Source organism: Triturus cristatus, chromosome 7 (assembly GCF_964204655.1).
Source record: "Triturus cristatus chromosome 7, aTriCri1.1, whole genome shotgun sequence".
NCBI lineage: Eukaryota > Metazoa > Chordata > Amphibia > Caudata > Salamandridae > Triturus > Triturus cristatus.
In genome coordinates this window covers 1832516380-1832540570 of record NC_140590.1, presented here as the reverse complement: position 1 = coordinate 1832540570, position 24191 = coordinate 1832516380, and the positions used below count along the sequence as shown (strand labels likewise).

The window sequence follows — 24191 nt, the reverse complement described above, 5'->3', positions numbered from 1 at the left end:
GCTCTATTCAACCTGGTGAAGAGTCACCCAGGAAAGGCAGGGTACACCTCAACCCCCACAGTGACTGTCTAGAGTGAATGCACATCCCCAGCTCCTGTCACTCCAAACTGAGACAGGAAGTACACAAAAGGCAGAGGCACACAGGATGGTTAAACGAGAAAATGTGCACTTTCTAAAAGTGGCACTTACAAACACAGGATTTAAAAACCACCCTTACTAAAAGGTATGTTAACTAATTCTGAGTTCAGAGAGCCTAAACTCCATTTCTCTATCTTGTCCCTATTGAACGTTACACATCTAATCAGTTTAAAGTGCAGCCCCAATGATAAGCCTAGGGGACAGACAACCTTTCAATAGTGAACACCGAAATTCTCAGTATTTCACTATCTGGACATGTCACACACACACTCCAGTACATGTCCTACCTTTCACATAATCTGCACCCTTACATGTTAGGAAAAGGAAGGTTTGGGCCTGGCAAGAGGGTGCCCTGGCCAGGATAACATGGCAGTTTACAACCGCGTGCTCAGACACTGCAGTGGCAGGTCTGAGATACATTTACAGGGCTACTCGTGTGGGTGACACAACCAGTGCTGCAAGCCCACAAGTAGCATTTGATTTACAGGCCCTGACACACTCAGCGCATTGGGCTCATCGGTAAATCAAATATGCCAATCATGAGTAACCAATCAGATTCATAATATATACCGGGAGCACTTGCACTTTGACACTGATCAGCAGTGGCAAAGTGCCAAAAACATTTAAACGAGCAAAGCAAAATACAGCATACCATCAAAATACAGGAGGAAGAGGCAAAAAAATTCAGGGCAAATCACACTCAGGATAGCAAGTCTAACAGCGCACTTCCAATATACTCATTTTCTACATCCAGCATCAGCCACACCATTGGCTGATCAGTGCACTTCCAATATACACAGTTTCTACATCCATCGCGGGCCACACCATTCAATGATCGGTGCACTTCCATCATACACGTTGTCTTGATCCCGGACCAGCCACACCATTTATTGGTCTGTGTACTTCCAATCAGGGTCGGACTGGCCATAGCGGGCACCGGGCATTTCCCCGGGAGGCCGCTAGGGTGGCGGCCATTTTTGTTACCGAGGGTCAGCAATATCATCCCCCTGTAACAAAATCGGCCAAAACCGTCCCTCGCAAACTGCTCGGCTGCACTCCCCCTCACCCCGGAAGGGGGGGGGGGAGCTGAGCAGTTTACCAGGGCCGGTTTTTGTTCCCAGTCCGGCCCTGCTTTCAATATACACGTAGTCTACATCCAGCACCCAGCATACCATTCCCAATATACACATTTTATTCATTCCCATCAGCGCTCTTTGTGATTCAACGTAATCCTGGACCGAAGAATATATCACAGTGATCGTGCAGAATGTTCTAGTGCGCCATCTTTGTACAGCCAGTTCTGTGCAAGATGGTTAGAAAAATAGGAACAAAAATGTTGTCTCTGGACTGCTGGGTCCTTGGAGTTTCTGCTCTTATTCTTTTTGTTGATGTTGTGAATTGAGTAAGCCAATACATTTATGTTTGTAAGTATATGGTATTTCTATAGCACAAATATAGTCAAAAGACATCTGAAGAACTGCTTGGAAACTACAGCAGCGTCCTTAACAAAGTACGGCAAATGTACAACAAGTTTAAAGGCAGAAGCTTTTAAAACGTTTAACATGAGTGTTCCCCTTGTCTTCTCACTTGTAGAACCTCAACAATGGTGGCTTTGTCCCCAGGAGCTTTGCTTATCAGGTGTTGGCACTAATCAATGCCAGGGATGCCTCTTTTCCAGGTACAGTGATCCTCTGTGCCTAGCCAAGAGGTAATGAGCCATCTGACTTACAGCCACGTGCCTCCCTGCTCAACACGTCTTTGTTGTGTTGTTTCCTTCTTTGAAAGAATGATGGTCCTATCTACAGTCACAAGCACTGTTCACCGCCCAGCCCTGAAACCTTGCGTCACCGGCTTGGAAACTCAATCCAAAGTCAATGATAAGAAAGCCACGGCATTAAAATAGCGCCACATAAATGCTGCAGAGTTGGGAATGCACAAACGGTACACTTTGGCCCCCATTCCAAGTGCGCCAATAACTTTGCAGGTAAAAACTTAGGCTGCAATGACCTGTTTAGACCGGTGTCCCCCTGAGAGCTCACGAGGATTATGAGCTCTTTGCCAGGGAAAGGGGAAAACATGAGGACCTGGCAGTACAGGGGGGGCTTCAGCGACTAAATATCGAGGGACATAATATAGAATGCCCAAAATATCGACGCCAAAATATAGAAGGACAGAATATCGACTCCCTATCTACAAACAGGTAAGTAATAAAATATCGGTTCCAAAATATAGAATGTTAAAATATAGTTAGCTAAAATATCGAATTTTTTAAATGTATTACAAATAATATAAAAGTAATTAAATATTAAAAACAATTAAATAAAACATACATAATATAATATAAAAAAGCTTAAAATGTAGACATAATAAAAGTAATGTAAAAAAAGTAGAGCTTTTTTTTGGATAGTGAGAGCGTAAAAATTACTATTCCCACTCCAGTGAGTGCAACAGTAGGGAAAACGTTGGATAGCATAGGGGTACAAATTACTTTTCCCACTCCAGTGAGTGCAACAGTAGGGAAAGCGTTGGGTAGCGTAAGGGTAAAAATTACTATTCCCACTCCAGAGAGTGCAACAGTAGGAAAAGCGTTGGATAGCGGGAGGGTAAAAATTACTATTCCCACTCCAGAGAGTGCAACAGTAGGGAAAGCGTTGGATAGTGGGAGGGTGAAAATTACTATTCCCACTCCAAAGAGTGCAACAGTAGGGAAAGCGTTGGATAGCGGGAATGGAAAAATTACTATTCCCACTCCAGTGAGTGCAACAGTAGGGAAAACGTTGGATAGCGTAGGGGTAAAAATTGCTATTCCCACTCCAAAGAGTGCAAAAGTAGGGAAAGCATTGGATAGCGGGAGAGTTAAAATTAGTATTCCCACTCCAGAGAGTGCAACAGTAGGGAAATCATTAGATAGCGGGAAGGGAAAAATTACTATTCCCACTCCAGTGACTCCAACAGTAGGGAAAGCATTGGATAGCGTAGGGGTAAAAATTACTATTCCCACTCCAGAGAGTGCAACGGTACGGGAAGTATTGGATAGCAGGAAGAGAAAAATTACTATTCCCACTACAATGAGTGCAACAGACGAGAAAGCGTTGGATAGCTTAGGGGTAAAAATTACTACTCCCACTCCAGAGAGTGCAACAGTAGGGAAAACGTTGGATAGCGTAGGGGTAAAAATTGCTATTCCCACTCCAAAGAGTGCAACAGTAGGGAAAGCATTGGATAGCAGGAGAGTTAAAATTAGTATTCCCACTCCAGAGAGTGCAACAGTAGGGAAATCGTTGGATAGCGGGAAGGGAAAATTACTATTCCCACTCCAGTGACTCCAACAGTAGGGAAAGCATTGGATAGCGTAGGGGTAAAAATGACTATTCCCACTCCAGAGAGTGCAACAGTACAGATAGAATTGGATAGCAGGAAGAGAAAAATTACTATTCCCACTACAATGAGTGCAACAGTAGGGAAAGCGTTGGATAGCGTAGTGGTAAAAATTACTACTCCCACTCCAGTGAGTGCAACAGTAGAGAAAACGTTGGATAGCGTAGGGGTAAAAATTACTATTCCCACTCCAAAGAGTGCAACAGTAGGGAAAGCGTTGGATAGCGGGAGGATAACATTTACTATTCCTACTCCAGAGAGTTTAACAGTAGGGAAAGCGTTGGATAGCGGGAAGGGAAAAATTACTATTCCCACTCCAGTGAGTGCAACAGTAGGGAAAGCGTTGGATAGCGTAGGGGTACAAATTACTATTCCCACTCCAGTGAATGCAACAGTAGGGAAAACGCTGGATAGTGTAGGGGTAAAAATTACCATTCCCACTCCAAAGAGTGTAACAGTAGGGAAAGCGTTGGATAGCAGGAGGGTAAAAATTACTATTCCCACTCCAGTGAGTGTAACAGTAGGGAAAGAGTTGGATAGCGGAGGATAAAAAATACTATTCCCACTCCTCAGAGTGCAAAAGTAGGGAAAGTAATGATTTAAATTTAAAAGAAGATTACATTAATTATCAATACCAATAATAATTTAATTAAAAATAATTACCAATTAATAACAATTAATTACCATTGAAAAATATTAATTAGCAATTAATAAAAATTAATTACCGATTAATTCAAATTAATTACCAATTAATTAATTATCAATTATCAATAAACATACATTAAAAAATGTATATTTACTTTATTACAATTAATTTACTTCCCACCCAATTCCCCTATAAACCCACAACCCACTCCCAATAATAAAAAAAACAATTAACATTATCAATTAATCAATTAATAAAAATAATTTTGCAATTAATAAAAATTAATTAGCAATTCATTCAAATTATTTACCCATTAGTACAAATTAATTACCAATTAATAATTAATTATCAATTAATTATCAATACACATAAATAAAAAAAATATTATTTACTTTATTACAATTAAATTACTTCCCACCCAATTCCCCTACAAACCCACAACCCGCTACTAATAATAAAAAATACAATTAACATAATTATCAATTAATCAATTAATATAAATTAATTACCAATTAATAAAAATTAATTACCAATTAATAATTAATTATCAATCAATTAATTATTAAAACATATAAATATAATTAATATTTAATTAACCATAATTAAATTACTTCCCACCCTATTCCCCTATAAACCCACAACCCGCTACAGAATGAAAGTACGCAAAAATTAAATTACACAACATTCATTAGTTTAAATAAATTAAACATACATTACAAAAATAATACATAATTTTAACACATATACTACCATACATAACACTAAAAAAAATAGATATTATAGATATCTATATTTTTAAATTCGATATTATGGTAATCTATATTTTAAAATTCGATATTATGGAATTCTATATTTTTAAATTCGATATTATGGAAATCGATATTTCGTACCCCAATTTCGATATTCTGACCTATCTATATTTTGATAATTCGATATTCTGTCCATTCTATATTTTAACTTCGATATTCTGGGCAGTCGATATTTTGGAATCGATATTTAGGGTGTTCACCCGGGGGGGGTCAGTACTGCATTCTTTTCGTCTTTTAGGGGAAACAACGGGATTACATCCTCTAACATTACCCATCCCCTTGAAGCAAGTGGTAAATGCCCCAGCTGCTATTTCTCTTGCCTCTGGGTGGCCTGAAGGGAGGGGCGGAAGGAAAGGTATAATTGTTATTGACTTGGGGGAGGGTCTTCTGCTCCCAGTAATGCACTGAGTGGGCGGGGGCCGAGCCCGGCAACTGACTTTCACCCCCCCCCCCATACAGCTCCAATGGTGGTTTGGTGTCTGGGGTCTCTGCCCCTGGGATTACTGGGGACGGAGTTTGAGGTCCCGAAACTACCATCACCGAGACGCTAAACACCTTGTCGTTGCCCTGGAGCAGTATCCCCTTGGGGGATACCCCTCCGGTAGCTCGTAAGGAGGGCATTAAATGTAATGTCCCTCAGTAACCTGGGTTTTGCTGGGCATCTATAGCCCACTTGAGGTAGTCCCCCTACTGGAGTATGGTTGGGGGTGGGCATTAGGGTTCATGGCTCCGGTGCTCCCTCACTCCTCAGTATCAGCCTGCAAAAGGATCATGTGGCTCCTGGATTATGACTAAGGCTCCCAGTTTTCCATTTTTACTGATTTTTACAGATAAGGACAGACAGAAAATAATAGGTTTCCTGCCTGCATTTATTTTTAAAAGCAGAAAAATACAGAAAATTGTGCTTCATGCGAGTGACTCTCCAAGCTGTGCGTCATGAATTCCAGGCCCACCGATGAACAGATAGACATCATAAACAGTTAAAAACAGGGTGAGATTTCTTTAAATACAGGCAGATGTTAGAATATATTTGTATATTATGCTAACATTTACCTGTGGGTGTAGTGTTTACCATATTTGGCTGCTTAATTTGCTAAAACGTGACATGCATCAAAGTGTGAGTGCATGTTTATCAGTTTAATACATGTGGAATTCTACCATTTTACAAATCAATTTAGTCTCAAAACACAAAATCAATATGGAAAAATACCAATAAGATGGCCAAAAAATAAATATGGATAAATACAGATGGAAATATGAAAAAAATAAATACCATAAAACCGGGAGCCCTAATAATGACAGAGGTACTCTCAGGATGTTCACTGGTGAAATGGGTGTCCATTACCCGTAACAGACTCATTTAATCTATATTATTTGTCTTATTTCTTTCATGACGTCATTATAGAGTATTGTGCTGACCATGGAGAATTAGTATCATTATAGTGATTAAGAGTGTACATTATTGTAACACAAACAGCGAGATAAGAGGTCAGAAATAAAACAGGATGACCACAAACCCGGACTGAGCATGGATGAAGGATGCATGATCAGCATGTGTTTGGGATGAAGTGTTTCCCAGGAGTGAAGTCCTCGGATGGTCTCAGCTACCCTCAGTCTATGTGGCTCAGCGCCAGAGGATATGTTGCATGTGTTATGCTCCTGTGACGCACTTTTGGAAGAACGAATGCATCTGCTAAAATGCCATTTTATTCAACGAGGGATACGCTCACAAAGACAAGCAGTTCTTGCCTGCTTTGCACCCCATGATCCACAGCTGAACTGTAGCCTTGTGAAGTTTATGAAGGTGGTGGAAAGGAAAATGCCAGGACTTGATTCCTAATTGCCTATAAGATAGTAAATCTGTATATATGTCCACTAAAGGTCGCTCTAAAGGATACAACTTTATGATTTTAGAAAAAAAAGAAAAAAATCGAAAATTGCGAATTATGAAATACTGTTTTAATAATGCACGTAGATTTGCTTTTAAGTTTTGATGTTTTGTATTGCAATGGTTTTAATTAACTGTGCAAATAAAAATGACTTACTTACTTACTTACAGTCTGTGAAACAGACTCTTCTTGATGTATCCTTAAGAGTCAAGATGAGCCTTCTAAGCCACCTCTTCGGTTTCTTCCTCTAACACAGACCCATCTTCAGCTATCTTTGACTGATAGCTCCTCTTGCTCCTCCTACATCTGTGTCAGTCTTTCATATGAAGCCACTTCTGCTACTTCTTAAGCAATTTTCCAATTTTGCAAGGCTTATAGCCCATCCAATTTTATATACCCTTTATTCGGTGTATTCTCTTTAACTCTTGTAAAAAGCTTGTTTTAATCCAGTCAGTGTGTTACCCAAGGTGTAGCCCACCTGTTTCTAAACCTACTTTCGACAGCTCTAAGAATGTGCACTAGGACGATCTGTGGATCTGACTGTCTCTGGCACTTGGAGCCAACTGCGACTACAGCTTTAGTAGATGAATCCACAGCATAGTCGGTGTGGGGGTACACCTGTCAGCTATCAGACAGTTAGGAGCAACACAAAATGAGGGCTTACCTTGCACTTCTGTAACACAATCATTTCTTACAAACATGTGTGAAATGATTGCTATAGCATGTAGAGTCAGGCCCCCCAGAGCAATGCTTAAACACAAGGGCTCAAATTTACAAACAATTCAAGCAAAGCTATAGTTGCTGCTGTGCATTGTGTAAACAGGAGAGAACAGAATAGCACCGTAGCTCCCAGAGCTGTTGCACTTTAGGCTGCCACACGCCAACGTACACTCCACTGCGCTATAGTGAAAAGGTACATGTGTTCTCTAAGGAAGAGTTGTTGTAGTGGAAGGGGCCCCTTCCAGTGCAAACGTATCCTGTGACACTTTTGGTGCATCGTATGTGTGTTGTACAATGCAGCACACATGTAAAGTGGAAAAAACAAGGAGAAATGAAGACACTTATCTTGGTTGCGCCTGCCTAGAGGAGGCATAGGAGTTTAGTGCCAATCCCTGTCTTTGATATTTTGTAATCAGGGATGTGTGTCAAGTCCAATGGAAGGGCGCATGGGACCACCCTTTTACCACCCATGGAATGCCCTGTTGACATAAGCAATGCAAAGCAAGGCATAGCATAACTTTGCGCTACTATGCAAACAGTAAAAAAGTGAAAACACAACACTAATAAAATCTCACACCAATTTAGAAACATAAAGTAAAATGTAATAAATTATTTGACACCAAAATATAAAAATCTAATCAGTAAAATTAGAGATGTGCAATTTGAAAGTCTTAGGTTAAAGTACCTCCACAGAGTGGACTGTAATTAGCTGGTCGAACTCGACCATAAAAAAGTGCCTGGCCCACGTTTCAGAGCAGTCTGCATGAACGTGGACATGGACTCAGATGTGAAGTCATGTATTGCTCTGTGTCGGTTTGCAGCAGTCGGATGGAACCACCGATTGGTTGCTGCGAGGAGCTGCATTGCAAGGTCCTGCGTCGGGATGTGTCACACTGTGTCGGTTGTAATGAGGCCGCTGCTTAGGAGCTGCGAGGCACTGCAGTGTGAGATCCTGTGTTGAGATGCGCTACGTCAGTTCTGAAGAGACCAGTAGTTGGCCTAGGAGGAGTACACTCTGAGGCGAGCCTAGGGTCTAGGACCTTACGGAGCACCTCTTGGAAACCAGGACTCACTCCAGCTGAGGCCAGCAGCAGGGTCCGTTGTGTCCCTGTAGCTCATAACAGGAGGCCAGTCAAGTATCTCTTGGAGTCACCCAGGTGGTTCTTGGTTCAAGGAGCAGGTCCAGTCTTCCTTTGTCAGGCATTGGGGCAGCTTGGCAATCCTTCTAGCATCAGGGCAGCAGAGCAATCCTTCTTCTGAGGCTTCCACAGGTCCAGAAGTGATCTGAAGAGTGGGTCTGGGGGTCCTAGTTTTATACCTGGTGTCAGCTTTGATGTGCAGAAAACTGGTGGAGAAGTGTGACATTCTTTGTGTGTATGCTGAGGCAGTTCCTTCGAAGTTCAAATGGGGCTGTGCTCAGCTTTGCCCCTCCCTTTCTGCCAGGTTTGCCCATCCGGCCAACACTTGGTTCATCCCCCTTTGTGTTACTGTCTGGGAGGTACACAAAGGCCAACTGCCCAGTACACCTAGTCATGTGACTCATAATACAGGCTGCAGACATCAGATGGGTAGGACAAGAAAAAGCCAACTTTCTAAAAGCGCCATTTCTTAGAATTGTGACTTAAAATCCCACTTTAAAGAGGATTCTAAATTACAATTCTTTAGACACAGCTATTTAGGGCCTACCCTAGGGGTGACTTATGTGTATTAAAAATGGAGTTCTTTGACAAGTCGAATTGACAGTTTACAACAGCATGGAGGCTGCAATGGCAAGTCTGAAACCTGTTTCAAAGGGCTACTTAAGTAGGTGGTACAATAAGCGCTGAAGGCCCACTAGTAACCACATAAAGATGATGGACAGAGTGCTGAAACTTTTCAATCACTCACTCCCAGTCAAAAGATCTGGGTTTAATCCATTGTTATTTTGCTTACTATGCCACTCCAGTTTGGACCCAGGCATATGCAAATCAGTCGTGACCCTGCTCCTCATGGGAACAGTCCAGCCCAAACTTCCAGGCCTGGCCCTCCCTGGACCGGAAACAAGCATCCTGGGACCGGTTTCGGGGTATCACTCCTCATCAGCCAGGCTAGCTTGAATCCAGTGGCACAGTGAGCAACGGACCCTCGTCTGGGTATACCCATGGCCACTTAGGACCAATATAGCAAACACAACAAGATGATGGTCGGAGTGCTGAAACTTTTCAACCACTCACCCCCCGTCAAAAGATCTGGGTTTAATCTATAATTCTGTTGCTCACCACACCACTCCAGTTTGGATCCAGCCATATGTAAATCAGCCATGACACTGCTCCTCCCGGGAACAGTCCAGCCTGAACTGCCAGACCAGGTCCTCCCTGGACCAGTAACAAGCATCCTGGGGCTACTTTTTGGATACCACCCCTCATCAGCCACACTAGCTTGAATCCAGTAGCACAGCGATCAAGAAACCCACATCTGGCCATACCCATGGCCACTTAGGGCGAACATAGCAAACACTTGTAGCATTTATTTTACCAGACCTGGGAACATGTAGTACCACTTTACTAGGGACTTATGAGTAAATTAAATGTGTCCATTGGGTGTAAGTCAATTTTACAATTTTTGCAGAGGAGAGCACAAGCACTTTAGCACAGGCTAGCAGCGATAAGGTGCACAGAGTCCTATAAGCCAACAAAACTGGGTTCAGAAAACAGGAAGAGAGAAGGCAAAAAGTTTGGGAGTGACCCTGCAAAGAAGGCCAAGTCCAACAATTGGATAATAAATCCCACCATCACACTTTGTAACACAAACCCAGCAAAACACATTATTTAATCTTTGTCCAGTAGTAAAAATCCATAATGTTTTGAGGTGTTGTTTAAAGTATTCATGAGTAAAGCAGCAAAGGGGTCACTGGAAAGTGGTCATATAGGATTTACAGAATAATTGTTCATCTCAGCACTCAATGTTCTACAGCATAGCCTTTGCTTTCAGACCTCTCAAAAGGTGACATGACGTGGCAGCCTGTAACCTTCTGTGTAGTCACCAAGCCAGCAGTGAAATCTTTTTTACTTGCATCATTTATAAAGCATATATGTTATGCAGTCACATGCAGGGAATATTCTCACCGACAAAATCAAGCATCAGAATTTGAAGACTACCAATTGCCAAACATACATCAAAAGTGACACTCAACGGCACAAAATGTTTTTTTTCCTGATTACTATCCAGTGCAAAACTTGCTTTGCCTGTAAAGTACCCAAAAGTAAGACAAAGCAGCACCAAACACTGCTTTGCATTATTGAGCACCAAGGGGGCATTAAATGGGTGTTACATGGGCGTTCCCATGAAACCAACAATGTTTTTCTACACTAAACACTATATACTAACATTAGTAGACATGGTTTAGCACCAAAAATTAACTCTGACTGCATGTGTGCTGCACTCTACAGCACACATACAAAGTAGGAAAAACTTTTAGGCATGTCTACATAAAGTATTTTGTACGGGAAGGGTACCCTTCCTGTACAAAACCTATGCTAGACTCAGGCAAGCACCCTAGCAATATGGCACTAAGGTGTGTGCCTGGTGCACTGCAGCTGAAATCAGCACCAGCGATAGGGAGAGGGCAGGAGAGAGCCTTCGCTCTGTGAATATGGAGCTCTCCTTCTCCTTCCCTGTCAACACAGCAAAGCATTTTGGCTACCTACTGCCAAACCTAAGCCCGGACTAGGGACAATCTAGACTGGACAGGAAGGCTCCACCAATGATACTACGGCATCTGAAATAACCAGGTTTTGAGCATCTTAAATGCTATTTCCAAAGATTCCATCCTAAGATAAGGGACTAGTGTGTTCAACTTCTCGTCTGCCCGGAAGCCAAAGGGGCAACCACCCATTCAGACTTTTTTCACAAAAGGTACCATAGCCAACTTGGCTCCGGATGATCTAAGATTGTGGCTGGGATAATAAGAATTTTATTACACAAGGCTATTGCTTTAAAAGAGGCTCTCTTTTAATAAGGACCTGATATCATAATTGATCATTGACTATTAATGGCCTTTGAAAGAAGTTTAGGAGGCTGGCTGTCCATATAGAGCACTAAAATGAAGTACATTGTGCAGCGTCCACTGCATCCCTTACTGGTATACAGAGACAACAGGAGATAACGCTCTTTTGTGGTAGTGTGGGCAAGCAGTTAGGCTTATCAGAGGGTAGTGCTAAGCATGTGTTCTACTCACAGAGGCTATAAATGAAAAACACACTCAAGAATAAATCCAAGACCAATTTGAAAAAATACATCGATTTTTATATAATTTTTCAGCACAAGAACTTCATTCTAAGGTAAGTACTTTTTAAGTTATAATTTTTAAAAGTTTGCAAAATAAATCACTGTTGTGTGCAATTACGCAAAATAGAAGCCATGGGAGGAAAAAGCATATAAAATCCCTGAGGTTCAACTTCTGAATTTATATAAGTAGCAGAGCCAGGTCTAATGTTCCGACAACAGAAGATTGGGAGAGTCCGGGATTGGGCCGGGAGCAGGGTGCTGAGGTTGTTGGTAGCTTATGAGTTATGAAGAAGCGAGCCAACTAAAAAAACACGCTGCACAGAAGTTAAAGGTAAGTCCGGGGTCCAACTCGAGGCAGCAGGTCGCAAGGGCCACTGGACCATTGGAGAAGAGCTGGTTGTAGAGCAGATAAGGCAGACAAGCATCGTGTGTCGAGATGGTCCTACCGGTCAGGAGCAGGCAGGTTGCAGAGATGATTCAAGGACAGCTGGGCCCCTCACAAAGTGGGTCTCAGGAGTCTCGAAGTCCCTCTATGGTTGTCTGCATCCTGGGCAGTTGGAGCCCGGATTGGACTCTTTCTTCTCAGTCTTTGGCATTGGGGACCCACTACCCCAGATATTGGCGTGACTCCAGTAGATCCTGAAGTACTCTCACTTGGGGAGGGGGGAGGTCTGACCCCCTGGAGCTGAATTACCTCTTCTGGCTTGACTGCTGCATCAGAGTCACCGGGGAGCAGCAGATCGGTTAACCGGACTTCGCGGTTAGGTGCCTGCAGGCTGAAGGGGAGTAACTCTTCTACTTCAAATGAGGTACTCAGCAATTGGTCGATGGCAGTTGGCACTCTGGGGTTCTTTGAGGCCTCACTGTTGCAGGACAAGACACTACACCACACTTGTTTAGTCCTGGAAGCAGCCAGCAGTGTTTGGCACCAATTTTCGACAGCAGTTCTTCAATTCTCGGGTAAGCAGCTCTTCTTTGTCCATTGCTCTTCTTAGGTCAGTTGAATACAAGTTCATGGTCTGCGGATGCCACCTAAATGCAAGATTTACGGGCTCCAAAGAGAATGACAGGTAGTAGCCCATGGCTGCCTACCTTTGGGTGTCTACGCCTTCTACGTGACCACTTCCTGTGGGAAGGGGGACTACCTAGCTCTGATAGGTTGACTTCCTACCATCACAAGATGGAGGAATTGTAAAAGTAGTGTCCACATCACCTGCCCCACTTTAGGGGTGGTGCTGGCTGAATGTGCGCTCACCCCCTAATCTAACTAATTTTCCTGCCTCTCTTGCCGCCAAAAGGGGAGCAGGAATGGATGGGGGGGGGGTGAAATTCTCCACTATCTGGAGATTACTGGGTTGCATTTGAAAGGCAGCATCACATTTGAAACTTCCCTCCTTGGGAGACCCTCCCAGCCTGGAGGAGGTTTAAAGCACCTCCGCCAAGAGCATGCTTTGTTCCTGGCCTCTGAGAGCGCTGCTCATCCCATGAGGTCAGACACATGTCTAGAGGTGGCAGGCTGGCTAAGACTAGTCAGATACCACACCAGTGCTTGGCAGGTTTTCAGGGGACCCTCTAAAAGGGCCTCTTGTACGCATTTATTAATAAATCCAACACGGGCATCAGTGATGATTTCTTAAGGTGAGATGTTTGGTGCCAAACATCTTTGGGTGCAGTGAAGGCATCATGGAGGCAGGAAGCTCCTAATGCCAAGTATCCCGCCCATGTACTATTTATGGTTTCCTGTGCACTTATAGTATCCAAGAATGGACTTCGAAACATATGGGATTTAGTGCACCCTGCCTTAGGGCTGTAAGGCCTTCTGTAGAGGTGACTTACCTATACCTCATGCAGTGTATGTGGGCATGGCGCACAGGGCTGTCTGCCGTGTTGACCCTTCAGTTTTCTCTGCACCAGGACACGAAGCCTACAGTGGCAGTGTGCATGGTTTTGGTTAGTGGTTCTTAGGGTGGCACTATTTGTGCTGAAGCCCTAGGGGGCCCTCTTCAGTACCCAGGCCCTAGGTACCAGAAGTACCATTTACTAGGGACTTGCAGGGGGTGCTAAAGTGGTGCCAATTGAGGTACAGTTTTAGGAAAGAGATCTGGCACTGGGAGCCTGGTTAGCAGGGACCCGGTGCATTTACATTCAAAATCACATCATGAATCAGGCAAAACGTGGGGGCGAACCATGTCAAAGGAGGCGCTTTCCTGCACCCGGGCATTGTTTGTATGAACACTGCTGTCTGCTGTTCACAAAATGTATTTATTTCTGAAAAATAAAGGGGTTTGCAGACAACATTGCAAATACCAATGACTTAATGTTCTCTGACGCTTTCTCCTGAGAAGACGCGTGTTTGATAAATCATCGTGATGTCCGGCATACCTGTTCAACATGTGCCCTCCAGCAGAGCCCTCATTCACTCATATCATGGTAAGGAATAGTCACCGTCACGGCTAAATAGTGTCTGCAAATTACTTGTACATAAGGCCCTTGACACTATCGCAACCTATTGCCCTCCCATACCATAAAACTACCTCATCAGATCACTGCTCTGTAACTTGGTGTGTCGCTAGCTTTAAAGATTTTAAAATACATATTTGTTCCTGGATGCATAGTGTGGCATTAAGTTGCATATGATTTGATTTGAGAAACATGTCTCTTATCTTCCATTCCCATCAACAAATGTCATCTGAAAATATATTGTTTAAAGAGGAAAGTTAATCAAACGAAAACTGACGTATAACCCTCCGTGATTTTTCTTATTTCTTATAGAAGGGTTGAACGCTTTCTTTGTTGTTTTGCATGTAATTCTCATCCTCTCAATTCAGAGTCTATGCAAAACTATTTTGCTATTCCTACCCTCCTTCCTTACCTTCTTTTTCACCCTCTTTGCACATCTTTACAAATGTATAAAATGCTGTTCTTTTTTTTCTTTTCTTCGTAAGTAAAGGTATTCGAGTATAAATTGTTCTGCATATGATTGAAATGACGTCAGGTTTACTGTTTTATATATTTGCCAATTTCAACATCTACGAGCTATTATTCATTTCTATATTATGATAAGATGTATTTTGCTATAAAATTCATTTGTAAACTAAAACATAAACTCTGACTGCAAGCTCCAGATCACAGTGTGCATGGGGGGGGGGGTGCATCAGAAGGATGAAACCCGTGTTGGGTTTGCACACTGTGTCCTTCTGCATGAGACACAGAAGGCCATTCTTGGTGCTCTTATCTCAACTTGTACAAGTCTTGGCTGCTGTAACAGATGCAAAGGTTAAGACTACATCAAAAGGAGACACATGCTGCTGTTGTTCAGATTTGATGGGATGGAATGATCCTATAATCGATGTGCGTCATTCATCGAATTTCCTACTCGATAAAGCCGTCAACGCCCTATATATAGTGGCCTGTCTTCCCCAGAGGTGAAGGAGCTCAGATCCACTCTCTGCCACCTGCAGATACTGAGGCTGCACTCCCTGCTCAGCTGCTATGAAGATTCTTCTCTTTTCTTCCTTGCTGGCCCTGGCAGCGGCCAATGCTATCCCTGCCGGTAAGTCCTTCGCTGCTGACAGTGGTTATGGGAACTCTCTGGGAGAGCAAAGAAGGATGTAGAGGCTGAAGGTCTCAGCCTGTCCATCAGCAACAGACAGCATTTATAGATTGGGCTGTTCTCAGCTGTGCCCCTAAGAGGTGGCCATGGAGGTCCTGCCCATCCACACATGCTGAACTCCAGATGTTCCATTGGGGATGGAAAATAAGGTTGAGGGCCTAATGTTAAGAGGGACAAAATTGAACACATATTGGACCTGTGATGAGAGAACTATACTCTGGCACTAGTATTAATAGTGGTTTATCTTAATACTAAAATTAAGGCTTGACTGATAAAGTGTAATCTGTAGCAGAAATGCTGATGGGCCTTGTGTTTGAGACTTTAAAAGGTGAGGCATGCCATGGTGAAGAAAACTTGGAAAACACTCGAAGCCAATCTATTGCTCTGCAAACTGAGGAAATGCGCTCTAGTGCCCTTTTGCCTCCAACAGCTTCATTTTGTGTTCTTTGGAGCCAGATTAAAATGAACGGAGCAAAGTATGTAGGAGCACTTTCTACAGAAGTTATAGGAGTTCTAACTATTTAGACCCCTTTTTACGGCAGAGGAGAACTGGCTTCCCTTGTTTGCAGATGGAGATAATAGCCGCGGACCACTGCACTGCGGCTCCAAGGAAGGGTCAGCACTGTAAGCCTTGCAAAGATGTTTAACTTTTCTGCCTTTTAGAGAAGAAGATCCAAGGGGCATATTATCCAACCAGGCGATAAAATTATCGCCGCTTTAGCGGCAGAAAACTGCCGCTAAAACGGCGATAATGGGCTTGATAATATGCTCTATGGAATTCCAATTGAAGCCCATGTTAGATGTCCTTCACATCTAACATGGGCTTCAATTGGAATTCCATAGAGCATATTATCAAGCCCATTCTCGCCGTTTTAGCGGCAGTTTTCTGCCGCTAAAGCGGCGATAATGTTATCGCCTGGCTTCATAATATGCCCCATAGTTTTCTGAGACAGACTAGATTCAGTTTGGCCAAAGATGGTGAGTTCAGTGTCAGAAGCTTCAAGATCTAAGAATCACTGAGACCCTGTGGAGAGTTCATTTCAAAAATAGATGTCTTCAGAATAGATTTGGGCAGACAACTGACCACCCTTGAACAGATTGAGAAATATTCAATATACATATCAAACAGTGCAGGGGTACAGGGAAGACCCCAGAACACCTCCACAACCCAGGGTAGTGATCTTTGATCTCACGGGCCCTGATCTCACCGGAGTGACCAGCCAGGAAGCAGTGAAGCCATCGAGCTGTGTTGTCTGCAGTCCGACAAACCATTGCTAAAGCAAAGGCTACCACCACTGATAACCACAGTGAACTGCATAAACATTCTTCTTAGACCCAGATTCACTAAGGGCTTGTGTTGCCTTTGCAAGGTGACGCAAGTGCATACGTCAGATTTACAAGCCACGAAAGGCGCCTTGCATTGGCCCAGTAAATCTAGAGTAACGCAAAGCAGCGCAAGCTGCTACCTAGCGTCACTCTGCATGGGGGAGACATTCCATGGGTGGAGTGTGGGCGCTCTCACGCATCCACTCATGTATTTTGGTGCATCCCCGGATTTACTAAGAATAGTAAACCTAGGAATGTGTCAAAATGCTACACCTTCCCAACAGAGGTGTAACGAGGAGAACATCTGTATTTCTCCTTGTTATTACCTCTTTCTACGTGCGCTGCATTGTACAGCACACATAAAGAAGGGAAAGCGTCTCTAAGGGTTGCTTTTTGCAGGAAGGTGTCAATTCCTGCACAAAAACAATCCTGGCTGTAACGCAAGCAGACTGGCACCATGGTGCCAGGCTGCCAGCATTGGCGCTACTTAGCACTCAGTACACCTGCACTCTCCCTTGACACTGCGCAGTGCGGCAATTTGTGTTGCTGCGTTGCAAGACATTTTAGTTCATCTGGATCTTAATGTCTTGTTGTTAGTAGTTTTGTGCTCAGGACCACTGTAGAGCCTGTGTGCTCAAGAGGGGAATAAGCAGTACAATTCCATCCATGTACTGCTCATTACTCCCTTAGCTAGAACCACATTAATCAGTTTCCGGCAGGTGCTAAGTGTTGAGTGTCAAGGCGCGATAAGCGTGCAAGGATTTGTGCTTCAGGTTGTACACAACTATTGTCAAAATCTTATATTACAAAAGGATGAAGTGTGCGTATGTAAGCTGATGGATACTTCGATCAACCTACTGTGTAGAGTAGAAGCAGTGAGCCTGCTACATCTTGACACTAATACCTGGGTGCAGCGGGGCCCGAATGACACATTCATTGAGATAATATTGGCTGAAGGTCCTCATCAGAGGTGTTTGACACAGACATTTGCATCTTTGTGTCACTGCTTGCACTGACTGATGCCCCTAGGTGTGCTGGTTCTGCACAGCCATTTGTTGGTCTCAGAAAAGTATTCCAATCTTTTGTCATTTCAGATAGTTGCTGTTTCGGCTAAATGCGAAATCTAATGCCATGGCAGACACAAGAGCCTGTCTCGGTGCCTTGTTTTATTTCACAGTGCATGTCAGGGGTCCACCTTGTTCAATATTTAGGGCAGGGGAAAAGCAATAAAGGAATGTGGGGTAATCAATGCATGAAGTTGAAGAGTATTGTTGCCACTGGAGAAACCTGCTCTTACTAGCTTTATAAAATTATTAGGACCATGCATTGCCCGCCTTTCTAAGGACATATTGCTCACATTTAGCATTGACAGCCCTTTGCAATACACAGCCTTAAGGATAAACTCCGGGTAACAAGTGAGGCTCATTGACATCAGTTCTACCCTCACTTTTATTCAGTGAGTTGAATCAAAGGTAAAGTTTCGGCTCTTGTGTCCTGGTAATACTCAGTCTGCTTCTGGACAAACCGAAATGGTAAACTCCACAGGGGTGTGCTGACAGATCTGAAGAACTTTTATGAAGCACTAGCCCTTGCCTATAAAAAAAATACTTGCAACAGAGGCTATTGTTAGCCCCGTATTATAATAGGTGAAATATTTGCTCATCTATTCTTTGATACACAGGGGCAAATGTGTCTGCTTTCTGCAGCTCTAAATATTATATTCACACATAACATTGTGTTCAATGTGGAAAATGTGGCTCACCATGTTGTGTGATTTTAGTCCTGACATCTGTTTTTGTGAGATAGTTTATTTCACCTTTCTTTGTATTGTAACTTTGTAAAGGAAATGATGAACTACCAAGCTCAAACAGTGGTACAAATACGACACGAAAAAATATTTTTTTTTCTGTTATTTACATGTTATATTTTTCAGAGAGGCAACTACATCAATAATCCTAGAGATATCGAAGCTTCATCCAACATTTCTTTTCAATAAGAACTTTGTCTACAGACAAGATTCTCTAACGCCACACCGATTTTCTCCAAGAAATTAGTTTGATCTTCTCATTGTTCGGGCATGTTAAATCTTTTTACTGCCCTTGATTTGATGGTCTCAAATGTTTTGTCTGGTTTACAAAATGTTTGGGGAGGGCTGGTTCAGGATTCAAACAAGTCTGTGCAGTCATCCATGGCTGCTGGTTCTGGTTTAAAACAGGTCCGTGCAGGGGCCCTACGGCTGCTGGTTCTGGTTTAAAACAAGTCTGTGCAGTGGCCCTACGGCTGCTGCTTCTGGTTTAAAACAGGTCTGTGCAGTGGCCCTACGGCTGCTGCTTCTGGTTTAAAACAGGTCCGTGCAGTGGCCCTACGGCTGCTGCTTCTGGTTTAAAACAGGTCCGTGCAGTGGCCCTACGGCTGCTGCTTCTGGTTTAAAACAGGTCCGTGCAGTCGCCCTACGGCTGCTGCTTCTGGTTTAAAACAGGTCCGTGCAGTCGCCCTACGGCTGCTGCTTCTGGTTTAAAACAGGTCCGTGCAGTCGCCCTACGGCTGCTGCTTCTGGTTTAAAACAGGTCAGTGCAGTCGCCCTACGGCTGCTGGTTCTGGTTTAAAAGAGGTCCATGCAGTCACCCTACGGCTGCTGGTCCTGGTTTAAAACAAGTCTGTGCAGTCACCCTACGGCTGCTGTTTCTGGTTTAAAACAAGTCTGTGCAGTCATCCATGGCTGCTGGTTCTGGTTTAAAACAGGTCCGTGCAGTGGCCCTACGGCTGCTGGTTCTGGTTTAAAACAAGTCTGTGCAGTCATCCTATGGCTGCTGGTTCTGGTTTAAAACAAGTCTGTGCAGTCATCCTATGGCTGCTGCTTCTGGTTTAAAACAGGTCCGTGCAGTGGCCCTACGGCTGCTGGTTCTGGTTTAAAACAAGTCTGTGCAGTCATCCTATGGCTGCTGGTTCTGGTTTAAAACAAGTCTGTGCAGTCATCCTATGGCTGCTGCTTCTGGTTTAAAACAGGTCCGTGCAGTCGCCCTACGGCTGCTGTTTCTGGTTCAAAACAAGTCTGTGCAGTCATCCATGGCTGCTGGTTCTGGTTTAAAACAGGTCCGTGCAGTGGCCCTACGGCTGCTGGTTCTGGTTTAAAACAAGTCTGTGCAGTCGCCCTACGGCTGCTGCTTCTGGTTTAAAACAGGTCCGTGCAGTCGCCCTACGGCTGCAGGTTCTGGTTTAAAACAGGTCCGTGCAGTCACCCTACGGCTGCTGGTCCTGGTTTAAAACAAGTCTGTGCAGTCACCCTACGGCTGCTGTTTCTGGTTTAAAACAAGTCTGTGCAGTCATCCATGGCTGCTGGTTCTGGTTTAAAACAGGTCCGTGCAGTGGCCCTACGGCTGCTGGTTCTGGTTTAAAACAAGTCTGTGCAGTCGCCCTACGGCTGCTGCTTCTGGTTTAAAACAGGTCTGTGCAGTCGCCCTACGGCTGCTGGTTCTGGTTTAAAACATGTCCGTGCAGTCACCCTACGGCTGCTGGTCCTGGTTTAAAACAAGTCTGTGCAGTCACCCTATGGCTGCTGTTTCTGGTTTAAAACAAGTCTGTGCAGTCATCCATGGCTGCTGGTTCGGGTTTAAAACAGGTCCGTGCAGTGGCCCTACGGCTGCTAGTTCTGGTTTAAAACAAGTCTGTGCAGTCGCCCTACGGCTGCTGCTTCTGGTTTAAAACAGGTCCGTGCAGTCGCCCTACGGCTGCTGGTTCTGGTTTAAAACAGGTCCGTGCAGTCGCCATACGGCTGCTGTTTCTGGTTTAAAACAAGTCTGTGCAGTCATCCATGGCTGCTGGTTCTGGTTTAAAACAGGTCCGTGCAGTTGCCCTACGGCTGCTGGTTCTGGTTTAAAACAAGTCTGTGCAGTCGCCCTACGGCTGCTGGTTCTGGTTTAAAACAGGTCCGTGCAGTCGCCCTACGGCTGCTGGTTCTGGTTTACAACAGGTCAGTGCAGTCGCCCTACGGCTGCTGGTTCTGGTTTAAAACAGGTCCGTGCAGTCACCCTACGGCTGCTGGTTCTGGTTTAAAACAAGTCTAAGCAGTCACCCTATGGCTGCTGGTTCTGGTTCCTAACAAGTCCGTGCAGTCGCCATACGGCTGCTGGTTCTGGTTTAAAACATGTTCGTGCAGTCACCCTACGGCTGCTGGTTCTGGTTTAAAACAAGTCTGTGTAGTCATCCTATGGCTGCTGGTTCTGGTTCCAAACAAGTCCGTGCAGTCGCCGTACGGCTGCTGGTTCTGGTTTAAAACAAGTTTGTGCAGTCACCCTACGGCTGCTGGTTCTGGTTTAAAACAAGTCTGTGCAGTCATCCTATGGCTGCTGGTTCTGGTTTAAAACAAGTCTGTGCAGTCATCCTATGGCTGCTGCTTCTGGTTTAAAACAGGTCCGTGCAGTCGCCCTACGGATGCTGGTTCTGGTTTAAAACAAGTCTGTGCAGTCGCCCTATGGCTGCTGTTTTAAAACAAGTCTGTGCAGTCGCCCTATGGCTGCTGTTTTAAAACAAGTCTGTGCAGTCATCCTACGGCTGCTGGTTCTGGTTTAAAACAAGTCTGTGCAGTCGCCCTACGGCTGCTGGTTCTGGTTTAAAACAAGTCTAAGCAGTCTCCCTATGGCTGCTGGTTCTGATTCCAAACAAGTCTGTGCAGTCGCCGTACGGCTGCTGGTTCTGGTTTAAAACAAGTTTGTGCAGTCACCCTATGGCTGCTGGCTCCGGTTTAAAACAAGTGTATGCAGTCACCCTATTTCTGCTGGCTCCGGTTTAAAACAAGTCCATGCAGTCGCCCTACGGCAGCTGGTTCTGGTTTAAAACAAGTCTAAGCAGTCACCCTATGACAGCTGTTTCTGGTTTAAAACAGGTCAATACAGTTACCCTATTGCTACAGGAGCAGGGCAGGCCAATTGCTCCTCCAAACAGAAAACAAGGCATGGTAGTTAGGACAGGGCTTCACAATACATAATTTTCACGGCAGCACTTATTCTGCTTGTATCAGTTTCAGCCCCCTGCTGGAGTATATACAACACTCCTCTCTTAAAGTCTTCAAGTATAATTTGGGGATCATTTCCTAAATTCTCAGCTCACCCCCATTTGTTTGTCCCTTCGACCAGCACTTTCCCTGTTCTAGAAGCTATCTTGCTAGACATTGTTCTTGCTGGTTCTATGTTATATTATATCGCTCAAACATTGGGTTGGGAAGATTCTTGCATCAGTTGATTCAATTCTTTATTTAGGAATGCTTTTTCTATTCACCCGTTATATATTTCCTACATTGTAGGAAAATCTTGAGGGCCTTTTTCAAGGAACGTGCAATTTGTTCTGCATTTCTTTAAAAGCTCTGATACATTTGACTCTATAAATCAAGGCTTGCCCAAAGACATGCATGTGGTCCTTGAGGCACATTTAAGGACAGAAGTTCAGCAGGAGATGTGCCCTTTTCTAAGCCTTGGGTGAGGGCAAGGGCCAGATTCATGGGAAACCCACATCTGTAAGAGGCTTTTCCCATCTCTAAATCCTCAGTTTTATGTGGACCTTGTGATTAAAAGAGCATCGTATCCTTTGTCTTAGTCTCAGACTTGAATTCTTCTTTCCATTACTATTCTAACTTTTGGAGCAATATGGACAATCAGAAAACATCACCCTCTTTAATATGGTTATGTTCTAGGCCTTGGGTAGGACTCGAGCACACGTTGGTACCCCATAACCATAGCTTTCCAGATAGCATGGATTATAATGGTATAACTTCTGGATCTTTCAGAAATGAGCCATCAGCACCGCTAAATTATACAGAATCGACTTATCGCTTAGAATATTAAATTTGACCTGCTGGGTTTCCAGCCTTCTAGTTCTTACTACCTCTGCATTACTCTAAAGGAGAGCTTCCATCAAATGCTGGCTGAGATATAAGGTTTGACTTAATTTCCTCCTTACCTTTGGAATTACTGTCAGAGACAATACCAGTTGGAGTAAAAGCTTTGCTTCTACGGGATGGTATACTGCGGCTCCTGTCTATAAATATACACGCACTAATGGGGGTGGGCTTCTGTCTCAACTATTCGTTTATTGAGGAAAGGAAGAACAAGGGCTCATCCCCTGTAGGGCTCCAGCATCAAGGGCACACCCACTGAAGCAACTACTGTGCATATTTGCTTTTGAGCAATTTACTACAGGTTTCACTGGGCTCAAGATTTTTATGAAGGCCTCCTGTGGTGAGAATTTCTTATCCATTTCTAATAGAGTTTTTCCTTCTTGTTTGACTAATTGTTTTTGGCCATTCACCTGCTGCTCTTTATTCTGATAGGATATGTTTGTCGCAATGTTTTTTGATGAGCCCTTTTTCAAATGGCGTCAGGGTTCTACTAGCTGCTTTTTTAATTGCAGGGTGTGTGACCCAGTGCTGAATCTGCAGATAGCGGAGGAGTTCAGTTTAAGAGATGCCACAGTCTTGCTTCAGTTTCTCAAAAGATAGTAGGCTCTGTGACTCCTTTCATTGGTGAGGGGCGCAGGCTCCTCCTTTAAAGAGGGGGCTCATAAGATCACATTGAATGAGTTTCATTGACTGGGTTTTGTGGGCTTTTTAAGAAATGAAAAATGTGAGTGACATTCTGTGTGTTGAGGGCCTTTTTCTTCTTTCTTTGACATAGCACAATCTGGCAACCAGGGGGTCCAGCATCCTGGGATGTGCTTTGAAGACTACTTCAGAAAGCACAGTGATGAGCTACAAAAGTTTCAGAAGAAGATGCTTGAAGAAGAATGGGATCCTGAACCCAGTCCACCTGAGTCGAACAAACACTGGCCTCAAAATCAGCAAGTTGGTGCCCGTCCTCACAGGAAGCCCAACCCTTGGTACATGGTTGACTTCTCCAAACTGAAAAACTGTTCTGTGGAACAAGACTGCGATCTCTCAGAGAAGTGCTGTAGAACTTTGTGCGGGATGAGGTGCACCAGTCCCCTGTTTGGTATGCATTAACTTGCTTTATCATTTCTTTTTTTGGGCGTGTTGAGCAGTTTAGTATAATGTGTGACTATATACATACATATGTACTACCCAGTGATCACCACTGGGTCGTTATAGTTAGGATTGTGTTTCCATAAGACATTGGTTTTTTAGGTTCTATAATAACTTTGCCACCATTTGATGAATCTACATGAAACTTTCCTAAAAAAAAGTCTCATCCACCTTTGCTCCTGCCTGGAATGTTTCGGGGTGATCTGTCAAGCAGGGGCCAAGATAAAGGGGGGTTCCAAAACGAGTTTTCCCACTCATTTGTCTATAGAAAATTAAGCACAATTTAATTTTACCAAATTTGGCAGAAAGCTAGATCTTGGTCCAGAAATTTTTTTTTTTTGTGATTTTGTGTAAAACTGTTCAGTAGCTTTCAAGA

The 24191-nt window shown here is 43.8% G+C and overlaps 1 pseudogene across 1 annotated transcript in view; it reads left to right on the top strand.

Annotated features, from left to right (window-relative positions):
* The window catches only part of LOC146813329 (uncharacterized), a 201609-nt pseudogene that overhangs the window by 158441 nt on the left and 18977 nt on the right, over positions 1 to 24191 (top strand). The window contains exon 4 of the transcript XR_014966970.1: positions 23451 to 23765. The product of XR_014966970.1 is annotated as an uncharacterized LOC146813329 (transcript). The remainder of the gene's footprint in view (positions 1 to 23450; positions 23766 to 24191) is intronic.